The sequence below is a fragment of the Bactrocera dorsalis genome, chromosome 4 (genome assembly GCF_023373825.1).
Source record: "Bactrocera dorsalis isolate Fly_Bdor chromosome 4, ASM2337382v1, whole genome shotgun sequence".
Classification (NCBI taxonomy): domain Eukaryota; kingdom Metazoa; phylum Arthropoda; class Insecta; order Diptera; family Tephritidae; genus Bactrocera; species Bactrocera dorsalis.
In genome coordinates this window covers 70,153,564-70,167,307 of record NC_064306.1, presented here as the reverse complement: position 1 = coordinate 70,167,307, position 13,744 = coordinate 70,153,564, and positions in this window count along the sequence as shown.

The following is a 13,744-nucleotide window of genomic DNA, read 5'->3' as shown; positions in this document are numbered from 1 at the left end:
AAATTGGTTGAACTATGCACCTGACATTTTTGCTACTCGACAGTAAAATAAATTTTAAGCGAAGTGCATAGCTCAGCGCAACAAAAGAACACACGTCCAATTCAAAGTGCAATACAGATGGACAGACTGGCAAATGTCCCATGACAGCCGCGCAAGTGAGCAGGGATGCGCTGGCAAAGAGGCGCGCGGGCGGATGCGGGCTCAGTCAGGCGTGCTGGGGCGTTTGAGCCGCCGTCGCAGCAATAAAGTCGTGCAATTAATACATGATCTCGAATAGATTGCATTCGCACGACTTTAAAGTGGTACACGTGTTTGCTGCGCCGCGCCCCACCAACAACAGCAACCCAACAAGCCAACAGCCTGCTACACCACATCGCCTTGAACGCCCGCATTTGTGTTGCGGCAACACACTTAGCCGCCATCTACATATGTAAATTACGTGTATATATGCATCTGCGTCGAGACTTAACATGCAAAAGCGCACACACACACATACACATACATCCTCACGTGTGCATGCGGCAGTGGAAGTTATGCTAATGCACGTTGCACGGTTTATTTTGGTTAGGTATCTGCGGCATGCACGGCAACGCGCAGCGTTATGCAGCAAGATCGGTGTTTTTGAGCGCGCACAGCCGCATACTAAGTGCATGTGTGTGTGTAGGCTTTTAAGGTAAGCATGCAAACATATTTGATTTTTCACTTTGCTTTTATTTTTCCGCTGTTATTGTCTGATTTTTTGCGGAACAAAGTGTTTTGTGGCATTGTCAACATATGCCATTACAACAATGTTGCCTTTGCAATCGATATTGCACCGCCGCGACGGCTGCTGCTTGACTGGCGCGGAGCGTGTGCAACCGAAGTTCGTAGTGAACGACAGCAGCCGCGTTGTTGCCGTGTTTGTTTGTGTGTTGTTGCTGCTGATCGGCAAATGCCGATAGTGCACGCGCAGTCAACAATGCGCGCAACGGCTGCCTGCTTGGTTCTTGGCGCGCTTGTGAGTTGAATGCCTGCGCCTGCGCGACTCTTATTAGAGAAATTAGAAAAAATGCCTTAAATCGTTGACGACGGCCGTCGCCAGCGCACGCGATTCACTTACATTGCAGCTGTGTAATAAGTTGAAGTAGCTGCGGCGGTAGAGGTGCAAGCAGAAGAAGAAGCGCCGCGAATTCCAAACACCTCTTTCACACCTTCTATTCCATTTATTGTAAGTGCTATTTTGTTATTGTCGATGCTGTATCACACGATTGCTGCTAACAATGTGTGAATTTGAGAAAAACCACCGACACTTTCGTGCAACACGTGAGCCAATAGCTCAGGTAGCCAGGCAAAAAACGAAGCAACGACTGCTAAGGAGTTTAGGTGGGCGGCTGGTGGTAATCAGGCATTTCAGTGGCGGCACAGCAAGCCTCAACAAAAACGATTGCACTGAATTAGATGGGATGATTACTATGTTGAAGGCGTTGGGATGGGATCACTTATGTAGTGCTTTGGTGTGTTACTTGCGGCTTATGTAAGGGAAATGTGTTCGTTTTGTAATTCTTTGGAGTCAGAAGTGTCAAGGTACTAATTTGTGGACTGTGGTTGCCTTTGTATTAATTGTGAGGTTGTACTGTGAAATTATTGTACTTGTAGTTCCATTTGAACAAAATTTGAACAGAAATCGCCAAAAAAGCTCAAGGTAAGGGATCGATGTCCAACAGTTTTGTGTTAGGTTTAAATTGCTCCAACGATACTGGAGGGTGTCTAGATTCATTGCTATTAATTTTGCTATTAAAAAGGCAGGGAAAAAACTGATATTTTGCTTTAAGAAAAGCAGAAATTCTTAATAAATCAACACAAGAAGAACGTAGATCATTTTATTCACTATAAAATATAATATTCCGGGTACACCACTGCCGCAAATTGGAGGCATCCGTGTGCAACTGGCGAATACAATGAAATATATAGGGCTCATTCTGGATAGGAAGTTTTCATGGACGTTGAATATCGAAAAGAGGACAGAAGAGAGCAACCAAGGCATCATTCTGCTGTAGAGGAGCCATTTGTAAAAGGTGGGGTCTCTCACCGAAAGTGGTCCTTGGGCTCTACGACACCATATTCAAGCCCATTACGTTCTATGGAGTCTTTATGTGCTGGAAGGCTCTAGAATAGGCCACTTTCACATAGTTTCCGTGGACATCGTCGGAAGATGTATGGCTACAAAGGTGGTTATCAGACTCAGAGGATCTGGGTTCTTAAAAGAACATGTATCTGAACACTCGGATATTCTCACACTCTATGATCAGCCATCTGACCTAACCTAACCTAAGAGTATCGAAATGGTAATACAATTTTTGGACTACATATTTGTATAATACCATTTTAACTGATTTACTAAAGTTGTTTGTTCGATGCGCCGCTCGTCACATTGTAGTGAATCAAGAACTCCCAACGTCACCTAACATTGTGATAAATGCTCTCAAATGTGATGTTAGTCCATTACTGAACTCATTGTCAAGAGAAATTTATAAATAACCAAAAATCACATGCCATATAAATTGTTAATTATAAACATTTTTGCCAAGATTGCACTTAAATACAGATGACCTCCAGAAGTTAAGTACGCCCTGTGTCAATTTAACATTTTGCACATTTTTGCAAATTGCGACAGATGCTTTTCGGCTTAATGTTTATTAAAGTCCGTTCCGCTAAATTAAAACATAGCGGCGATGGCAAAACGAAACAATTTGAGACGAGCATGAAAATAATTTATGAGACATTTTTTACAGTACGAGTAGCGGCTACGCCTCCTTCGGTTATTTACATACAGCCGCTTTTAAGACGCATCTGTTTTTCGAACGCGGCACCGTAGCACCGCGGCCACGTGGTCCGCAAGGAAGCTACACACGAACATCTTGACTGTGTGGCACATAAATAAGCGTAACTTTTCGGCCCATATCAAATTATGTCAAAATTTCTTTTTGCTTTTAATTAATGACGAACATCTTTCTTCGCGAGCGCGAATATGAAAATGAGCAAAACACAAAAAAAGCGAAACGCAAACAGAAGGACACACACAATCAACAGCGGAAGAGAAGAAGAAGATCAACATTAAGCAGTGAGAAAATAAACAGCGGCGGTGGTGGGGAGGGGTATTTCGTTTCTGAGTGTCGAAGCTCCGTTGATGACTTGAATGGTGCGTAAAATGAGAAAATAAGCTGCGCCAAAGGAAGGGGAGCGGGCAGCACCGAAGAAATATCAGCATAATAAAAAGATTACAAATCGCGCTGTTCTTACGGCATGACCAAGTCAAGACTGCGTTTGCTCTCCGCGCGACTCTCCTGACTCCTGGAGGCGCTGACAACAAGCCGCGTCGCAATGAAAGTAGCTGGTCGCACGGCATGCAGAGAGGCAGAGAGATGATGGCGGGTGAAACGAAGTTGGCTGCTGGTGTAGCCGGTATATTTACCAACCCATTGAAGGGAATTAATGTGCGTGTAATTTCTCACTTCTTGGACATGTGCGCGTTGAACAGCAAGAACAACAATAACAATTACGAACGTCGTATGCCCTCCTCGAGCGCATATAAAAATTATAAAGAAAAGACGAAAGACACCAGCAGCATTCGCAAAGTACGACCTACTGACCAAGAAGCTTAAATTCAGCTCTTTTTTTTTTTGTTAACTGCTCAACATGAGCGCCGCTTGCTCGGGCCTCAGCAATTAAAACGAAATGTGCAATTTTCTGCGAAATTTCATTTTATGTAATCGAAATTTCGCATCGCCAATCGAAGACGCAGCGTGTCCACTTGAGAAGGAGGGGGAATGGAAGAAAGAACGTATAAAGGCCGGCAATGCAGCGTGAAATGTGAAAGTCAAGCGCCCATAAGCTTTGTTGGCGAAGTTTTGGCTGCAACAGAGGCAGTCATAATATTGACAAGACCTTTGGCACCCCTTTGTATGACACAAAGGTAAAAGGCACAAGAAAAAGAATTATGTGTGTGAAGGACTGAAGTGCGAGCGGAATTAAACAAAAAATGTTCGAAAAAATTTTAAAGACTTTTACTTGGCTGCACTGCCTTCGCAACGGCGCGCAGCTGCAATCGAAAGTTTGCCGAGTTTCAGCTTACTGTGCTGTGAGAAATCGCTTGCCGCTGCAATATTTTGTTAACGCTTGCCCCCAGTTGGCATTGCGTTTCTCTTAAGTTTAAGGCTATAATTTGCAATTCGTCATCTTGCAACACATACGCAACATGCCACAGCAGACAATAAATTCACAAACAGAAAATGCAAAAGCACTTTTTTAGTATAAATGAGTGTCGACTCCCCGAAAAGGCTTCAGCGCCTGAATGCATGCCGCATTACGCTAATGACCAACGCTTAAGCTACATGCAGAGCGTAATTAGTGCGGCGCAATTTTTCACTTCATTTCAAGCTTTATTACATGCTTTCACAACAAACGCGTAAATAAAAAGCATAAAACATCTTTCAAGGAGTCAAAATTTAAATTTCTGGCAATTCTTGCAGTTTTGGCGATCATTTAAGTGACTACTAAAAATCAATAAATGCCCACTTATGCATCCATGCCATGCCAAATGTTCGCCAAAGCACCTCCTCGTATATAGACATGTGCATAATTTTACATAAACACACAGCCATATACATATGTATGTTTGTGTGTATGAGCGCTCGCCATTGTGCGCCTACTCGTAAAATTTATGCCGACGTTTGTCGGTCAAATGCAAATCTGCCGTCCATTATGCAAAATGGCCCATCATCAAATAGCCGAGAACAATTGAACACATCGATCATTGTGCTGCGTACTTTGCATGCACCAACTGTTGGAGGGGTGTGTTACGGGGTTATGGCATTACAATGACGTTTTCTTTGGTTTCTTGACATGCGGCGTTTGATTGAACAATACACGTTCATTTGATGACAATTTTTGGCACCAACGAAATGTACGACTCTTGCGCTGCGATGACAGTTGGTAGGGGGAGTGTAGGAAATGTTTTAAACATTTTTTTGAAGTGAAAATATTGTGCTTAAAATACTTTATTAAATGGTTGAGAACATCTCAGTCTTAACAGGTTTCATTAGACAGCTTTTGGGTGGGAGCCTTAGAGAGATAGTGTAGCCTAAAATTGAGGTAATCAAAGACTCTACGCAGTCAATTGGTAGGAACGGAATAAGAAGTTCATGATGGAAGGATATTTCTCGCGGAAAATATATCTTCACGAAAGATATCGCAGTTATTTACACGCGATCATGACCGCAATATCTATCGTAAGGTTATTCTGATAGTTCTTTTGATGTTGATATTATTCTAAGCTCAAAAATAAGTCAAAGAATAGCCCAAGTATTCAGGGTCTGAATAGTGACATAGATGAAGTTACAACTTTTTGAATGAAAGATCAAAACACTCCATTATCTAATGTACATCTGCTTAGTTTTTGAGTGTTGGAGTTCCCTTATGTACTTTTCCAGAATGTAAACTTTAGTATTTCTACATATATTCGCTAAAGCAATGAAAAACGTTAGCTCTCTTATTAACCATTGAGTTCTTTTCACTAGATCTAGAAATTTCTGCAATCAATTTTCTGATCGGTTCCATTTAAATAATAATTTTTAGGTGTCCAAATTATCGAAACAATGTTGTAACTCATTTGTGTACCTATTTTCTTATAAATAGAAGACCAAAGGGCGGGGCGAAGCTGTTGGATCAGAGGTACAGTACGTTTTTTCAGGAATAGAACGAAGTTGAGAGGGAAAGTAAAATATGGAGCGTTATGTCCGGAGCTCTCCGTCAACTTCAGTTTCAGGCTACCAGACCACTGTAGCATCAAGCGGAGGTGGTTGCTATCAAGGTAGCGGTAGATATACTGCTGATAGCAGAACGTATATACTGGCTGTGAGCTCGCTGACCGTGCTTTGAAAATTAGTCAAGCTACTGTCACTAGCAACTGCTTTTATATTAGACTTGTACGGTTGCCCGGTAACAGCAGAAACGCCGGAAACTGCAAGACTATAAGACTAGCTTGCTAAGGAGGACACCCTTTCTCTACTTTCATCCAATTAGAGTTGAGTTGGTTCTCCGATGTCTGCTTGCGTTCCGGCGTTGGACCTTTAGACCTACAGTGAGCACAATAATCACTGATATTTGTGCGACTGCGACATCATTCTGGCTTAAAGTAAACTGTTAGAGTGCATCCGAATTACTTGCACTTAGCAAAGTCAATCTCGCCTATTCCAAATCTATTTTGAAGGCGAGGTGGAATCATCCTGCCACTTTTTCTTCTATTGTCCGACTTTTGCCAAACTGAGATTGAAACATCTCGGTAAACACTCCTTTAGAGAACTTAGCGACGTACCTGGGATTGATATCAACCGCCTTAACAAATAAGGTGTGGTAAGCGCTTTGTCGATCTATGGCGTGATACACTTTAAGGGGTTTTTGGTAAACACAAAGGACAAATATCTTTCCAAGTGGAATCCATCGATTTTGGTTCAACACTACAACCTAATCTACCCTAGAATACCAGCCTCATACTTTGCCACCTCGAGCGGTCATCGCATTAATCTTACAGAACTCGTAATACTACAACTACTTGATTGAAGTGTCCCACCGAGCATAGCCGCTGTGTCAAGACTCTTTGTACAGCGTCGACATCGTTATTTCAATTTCCTTTCTTTCGTGCCTTCAAGTTGGCGCCTCATCACATTGTTTCGTCGTCAGTTGCTGTGAAATGTGGAGTGGTGTGGAGGATTAGAATTTATTTAAGAAGACCCTTATATATCTGACTTCCTCAGAAATAAGTAGACCTTTCCTAATTTTTGAAGGTTCGATTTAGCAAACGATCTTTCCTGTAATTTCTAACATTCAAAACTTACTCCTCATAAACTTATGAGGTACTACTACTACTTATTTTAGGAAAAAATTTAATTTTGGAAACCCATGTAGTACTATAGTTCGGAAATGACAATGGTTTTTGAACATTAAATAATTTATTCAATTATATAAATTTGTGAACTCAACACACACGTTAAAATGTAATTTCAAATTTAAGCGAAAAATTCCTACCGGTTACCGAAATCACTGCAGCCAAATAAGCCAAATAAGAAATGGAAAAACGTCACCCATTTCAATCCAATCAACTAAAGAAAGAATGGAATCACATCAAAAATGATGAAAACAAAAACAAATCAAAAGAGTAACGCGCCAAAAAGCACAACGACAAAAATAATCACGTAGATGCTTATGGCTGTTGATGGAGCTTTGTATTTTTACACCCGAAACTGTTACCTGGCGAACTCTTCCACTGCCAATCTGTGGCACCACATACGGCTATGAATGTGACATGTTGCATATGTAGGTAGAAGTCATTATTCAAAGTTACGTCTACTCAGGAGTGACAAAGTGACAACTGACAAAAATTTGAATACAATGGAACAACAGCGGCAATAACAGCGCAACAGCAGCAACAACAACAATAGGAGCAATATTAATAATAGGCCGGCAGTAGCAACAGTAGCTGCAACAGGGCGACACGGCGTTTGATGAATGGTTGACTGCACCGAAAACGGTGAATGAGTGACACACGGACGGACGGGCAGACGGACGAGCGCGTGCATTGAAAAACACAGCGGCGGACAGACAGATAGAAAGGCAAGCGGCACAAAAGGAAGACAGCGAGTTGTTTTGTAAGCACTTTATTTCATAATAATCAATGGAAAAAATAACAACTGCCAAATGTAACAACAATAACAATCGCAGCCAAACGAGTACATGACATGGCAAGTGATGAGTATGGAAAAAGTCAATAACAGCAGCAACAACAATAACAGTATTTGCATGGAGACAGTCAGTGCCTTTGCGTCGAGCGCAAAAAACGGGCAGTAAAGCGGCGCTGGGATCTTTGGCCTCCGATGCTGCCGATTGCTGGCTGCTGTTGCCGGGTTGCTGCCGACACACACGTTATTGCAATTTAGCATATTGAGGCGCTATCAAAAAATGCTTAAAGAAAAATGTGCACAAAGTGCGACAAGAAAAAATTTAAATGAAAATTTCAAATCCAAGAACTTGCAACAATGGAGGCAATAGTTGCAGCAACAGTGTCGGCATGAAGTGACAGCGGCACTGACAGCCTGTGTGTGGCAAGGTAACACAGAAATGTCAGCAGAGGCGTTGACGCATGTCATCGGCGGTGGGGAGCGGGGAGCGCATACACAAAGGTGAGCTTAAAATTGGAAAAGATTTCGTTTTGCTTACCTCGATGCTCCGAGCAATTGCAACTGCTCAATATGGAGCGTGTAATAAGATGCAAAATCTGACAGCAATGGCAGACAGAAGAGGAGCAGCAATAATTGCAAGGAATGTGAATTATGTGCGATTGTTTTAAGAATTTTAAAGGAGAAATGAAAAAAAAAAAAATTTTTGAAATGATTTTTCTTTTTAAATCGAATTTAGATAAAATGTACTTGCAACACTTGACTTTTATAAAATTTACTTTCAGCAACGCCTTTAACAAAACGTTCAACAAGGTTAACAACAACAAATTGTATAAGCATATTTATTAACGGTAAAATATGCAATGTCATTGTATCGTGCGTCATCAATCAATCACTTTTAAATCGCGGCAGGAAACCAGGAAAGTGTGCCACGAGCGAGGACAAGACAGAAGTGTGTGCTTTTATTCACTCGCAGATTTTTTATTCGATACTTTTTGCCACTCTTAAGGGTGTCTGTCTTGCCTATCTCATTACATTGTGTTCTACAAAGCAAAACACCGCAATTTGTGGCTCATTAGGTTTTTTGCAAAAAAATCAAGTTTTCTCCCTTATGCTAACACACACATACATATGTTTTCATGTCTTACTTTGTAAATTTTTGTTTTTTTTTTAGAAAGTTGTCATTGCTATTTTGTTACCACTTGTACCTCAGGAAAAAATTTAAAACATATAGAAACTGAATAAAAGTGCTTCTTTCGAATCAAGAAAGTATTCTGCAAATGGATGTTAGGTTAAATAGTTCTCAAACACTCCGTACAAAGCTTTTAAAATTAATTGCTATCTCTACTACCCAACCAAGGTCCCGGAGCATCTGAGAAGTCACCATCGATAAGTGATGGAACACAATTCCTCTCCTATTTCCCAAAACCGGCAGTCTTTGGGCAATAGTTCTTTCAGAAGGTCCAATTATTGGCAGTTCAAGTCCGATTTGAGAGTTTGGTAGAAGGTTGTAGCTCATAGTAGATGATTCACTGTCAATCCCACCAAAAACATAGCAACTAGTGATTCAAATATTTTCAAAAGGCAATCCGGTTTAGCTTTATCTCATGTGGCACCCAAACACCGATCTTTTTCTTTAGACAGTCTTAATTAAATTTAAACGGTTTGTTCTGCAATGTTTAACTCCTAGTTAATCGAAACAATGCTTACTTCATATTGAAATCGACCTTCCAAAGCCTAGTATATCTTTACTTTAATATTAGCGGAACTGAGTCAATGGAAAACAAATTTTGCGTGATTGGCCGTTACATTATCAGGGCAAAGTATAATATATAATTCACATTTTCAAATGTCTGGCTTGAGCTTCGTATTGATCGTTAAGCGGAAGTAGTAAACTCCACTGACGACCTCGTTACTCACTGGCTATAAATCTGCTCCGAACTCTCTGTTGCATATCATTGAAATATTTAATAACAAAGAAAAAATATTACCAAACCCATCATTTGGAGCAAATGTACCGGACAAGAGACCTTAATGGCAAAGTTATGTTACATACATATAAGAAAAAAAGTACCCGGAAATTGTAAATAAAACGCAAAATATTTAATTATTCATCAATATTTAGTTTGTAACCTTCAAAGTAATGCCGAAAATTATTTTTCCCAGCTCTCGAAGAACTTTTTGGAATAGCCTTCAGCTCCTTCAGCGAATTTTGTTATATTGGGTTGTCAAAAAAGTCTTGCGGTATTTTCGGTAGTTGGCACTGAAAGCGCGTAGTTCTAGTTTTGTTCGTTGCATCGGGTCATGCTATACCTTTTTGGAAAGCTCATTTCACGCGCTAACATGTGTTTGATTGATTGTCGTTTCTTTTAAGTCGTTCGTGAGTTATAGCGTCGCAAACATGGAGCAAAATAAAGAGAAAACACGGCGTATTTTACAGTACTACTACGATAAAGGCAAAAATGCATCTGAAACCGCCAATAAAATTTTTGCAGTTTATGGACCCGATACAGTTTCCATTTCCACCGCACAATGATGGTTTCAACGTTTTCGTTCTGGGGTAGAGGTGGTCGAAGATGCGCCACGCTCCGGAAGGCCTGTCGTCGAAAATTGCCATAAAATCGCTGAATTGGTCGGAAGAGACCGGCATAGTAGCTGCCGTTGAAGTTATCAAAAATTCATTTCAATTTCAATAAAAAAAAATTCAATAAAAATACCGCAAGACTTTTTTGACAACCCAATATTACTTCGATCGGCTGTAAACGGGTTGCACGAAACGGAAATTTCAGTTTGGAGAACAGGAAAAAACGATCATTACGTTTTTGGGTTTAAATTCGGCCACAATCGTGGCTCGATGTATTGTTCTTCCACAACTCCGGCTGGTTTCGATGGATGTTCTCACGTAAACGCCTCAATACGGTAACATACTTACATAGAACTTTTTATTTACCGTTTGTCTCATCGGAACAAATTCATGACGCACCAAATCTTAAATATTGAAATAAAAAATGAGCATCTCTTTGATTTTTAAGAGCTTTGGCATGGTGTTTTTGGTTTCGACTCGTTTTTTCCCCCATTTCTATGATTGTTGACTTGCTTGCATGTCATCGGCAGTTTCAATACTCTCCTTGAATGTGGGATCGGAATTCACAAAGAGACCTATTTACGGTACTCTTTTTGAAAAGACTTCAGCTTTATTGACAAAAGTCGAGCGTATAAGCGTTTCATATCCAAAATATCCACCAAAATCATTCGAGCGGATTCGCGAGAGATGTCGACCTTTCTTACCATCTTTATAACACTTGGCTGACGGTTTTCAAGCACCATATCCTTCACTTTTTAATATTTTCATCAGTTGAAGAAGTTTAATCTGTCTTTGCTGAAAACCACTCGGAAGCTTCTGTTTTTGACAAAACTGAATCACATAAAGCCTTTTTCAACATTTGATTAGAAATACAATTTTCTCTTTGATATTTTTCCCCATTAAAGTTGTAATAAAGTAATATTTTTTATGGAGAAGCTTTGAAACCAAAATATAGTTTGAATTTAACAATATGTCTTTGTAAATACACGCTTAAAAATATAAACTGACGCGCTGTATCTTTCGACTTTTAAACGGAAAACAACTTTACTTTCTTATTGCCTTAGAGCATCGTTTTGCACTTCTCGTCTAGACGAAGTCTAAACGCGTGCAGAATTGCTAAACAGGAAGAATTTCCTTTAGTTTTGCTGTTAATAAGCAAGTGTGTGCTGCTTTTCTGTTTCGTACACACTGAAATCCTTGGACATACAGTAAGCACTTTCAAAAAACGGATTGAATGCTATCATATACATATGTATACCTGAACACATGTTGAAGTGTTGCTTTTTGTGAGAAACATTAAATTATATAATGTAGTACTAAGTACTAAAATAAATGGTATTCATTTCATGTATGTGTGACAATATGCTTGACGTTTACACCTTTAATTTAAATGTATAAATCAAGCGATCAATCAAAGTAGTTCAGTAAAAATTGTATGATATTTTCAAAGAGTTAATTTTACCTCTTAGATGTTGGATTATGTTGATGGAATATGAGAATTTCTTAACGACTGCTAACCTGTATCTAACGGTTATTACCCCGAAAATATTTTTTATTCAAAAGCTCTTCTGAAATTAATACAGTTCTGGTTGTTAAATTTCAGCGCTCAAAAATTTGGTCTTAAGTCTTAGAGTCTCAAATGTTAAACGTTAATTTCAGCGAAGAAAAGTCCGTACATATTAATCTTATGGAAAGCCTGAAAAATTAGCAAGCAAAACACAACAAAAAATAAAAAAATATTATCAAAATAAATAAAAACGAAATACTTTCTTGAGAAAACACATGGCAATAGATAGCTGTAAAAATTGCTGCGATTGAATTTCCAAGAGTGTCTTACATAACTACCAAGTGCGGCGTTTTGAAAACCACGTGTGTTGCAAGCAATAACAGTTAAGGTTCAAGAGCGATGTAACTTGATGCAGCAAGTGTACGGAATTGTTGTTGGCAACACAGCTTGGCAAAACACTAAATGCCAGCACATAAAGTTGAGCGGAGAGCTTGGAGAGGTTACTGAAATACGTAAATATGTTTGTACGTATCCTTAAGTGTTTGTATCATCTAACGGCAAATAAATGTGTTTGCACCCTGTAGAGAAATATGAAACGATCACGAAAATTCTACGGTTTAGAATTTGAATGCATTAGTACTTGAAAGCCTAAAAATATGTTTTTATTTAATATAAAAAAGTGAATCTAAAGCTCCGTTTATTGTATACACTCGAGTTTGTTGAAGGTTTTGGAGTAAACTCGGATTTTTTACATCAAAATTTTAACCTATTCTCTTCATTCACCACTTCTTCTTTGTGTCATAATTATAGATGTAACTAGCTTTTGAAACAGATTTAGCTATACGACAGTGAAGCTCAAGGCACATTGTCGTAACTATGAATACTTATAGTATGTAGAGGGTTCAATTTTCAATTCCTTGATCTTTGCAAAAATTAATTCGTTAACTAATAATGGTTTCGTAAGAACGAAATCTAAATTGGCATACCTATAGGGTAGCACTTTGATTCATAAGTTCATATTAAGAAGAGCTAAAAACCTAGAAATATGGAGCTTTCTTAGCTACTTTATACCGCGAGATGCACGAGGACATCGCTAAGCAGTTGTTGTTGACTTAAGTGTCTTTTTGAAAAAGAATACCTTACTCTTCGGATAATATTATTCGAGAAAAGTAGCAAGATCTATAAACTAAATATAAATATATTGTTTTCTGGGCCTTAAAAATACTTCCTGGTTTGTTTTATAAAGCAAAACTTGTTATTTCAATAAAAAAAGTATCAAAATTTTTCGAAGTAGTTTCCATAAGACACAACCAAAATATTAAACAGTCTCTTGTATTCATTATTTGCCTTTGTAAAATATTTTACCAAATTTTTTCCTATGTTCTTTTAGTATATTCAGAACGTCAGCTATCTCAAATTCCATTCATGTTCTCTTCATCATTTTCTAAAATAATTTCAAGGATTCCTAGATTGTTCCTCCTTAAAGCCTCTTGTAAAAGTCTATCTCCATCACCATCATGTGAAAGACCTTATCTTCTTCGTTGATAAGATCTTTCACTAGACGACTAGTTCACCTAGCTCAGAGAACGGTTAGCATATATCAAGCATTATACCCTGAACAGAATATACATATTAAGTTTTCAACCGAAGTTTATAACACCTAAAAAGGAAGAAGAATATAAGAAGAAATTTTCCCAAATGTGTATTTTGAATATTTCTAATATCTTTCTTTAAAGATAATAATATTTTATTTACGGTTATAATTCAGTCGGCTAATAAGACGAAATACTGATGCTGATATTGCCGCCCGACTGCAGCGTGAATATGCGTCCCAAACGCTACATTAGACCCTGAGAGTGCACTTGAGAATTTTATATTGTACCGTTACTTAAACATGCACACACATACATACATAAGTGCACGAATGCACCTGTGTACGTGTAG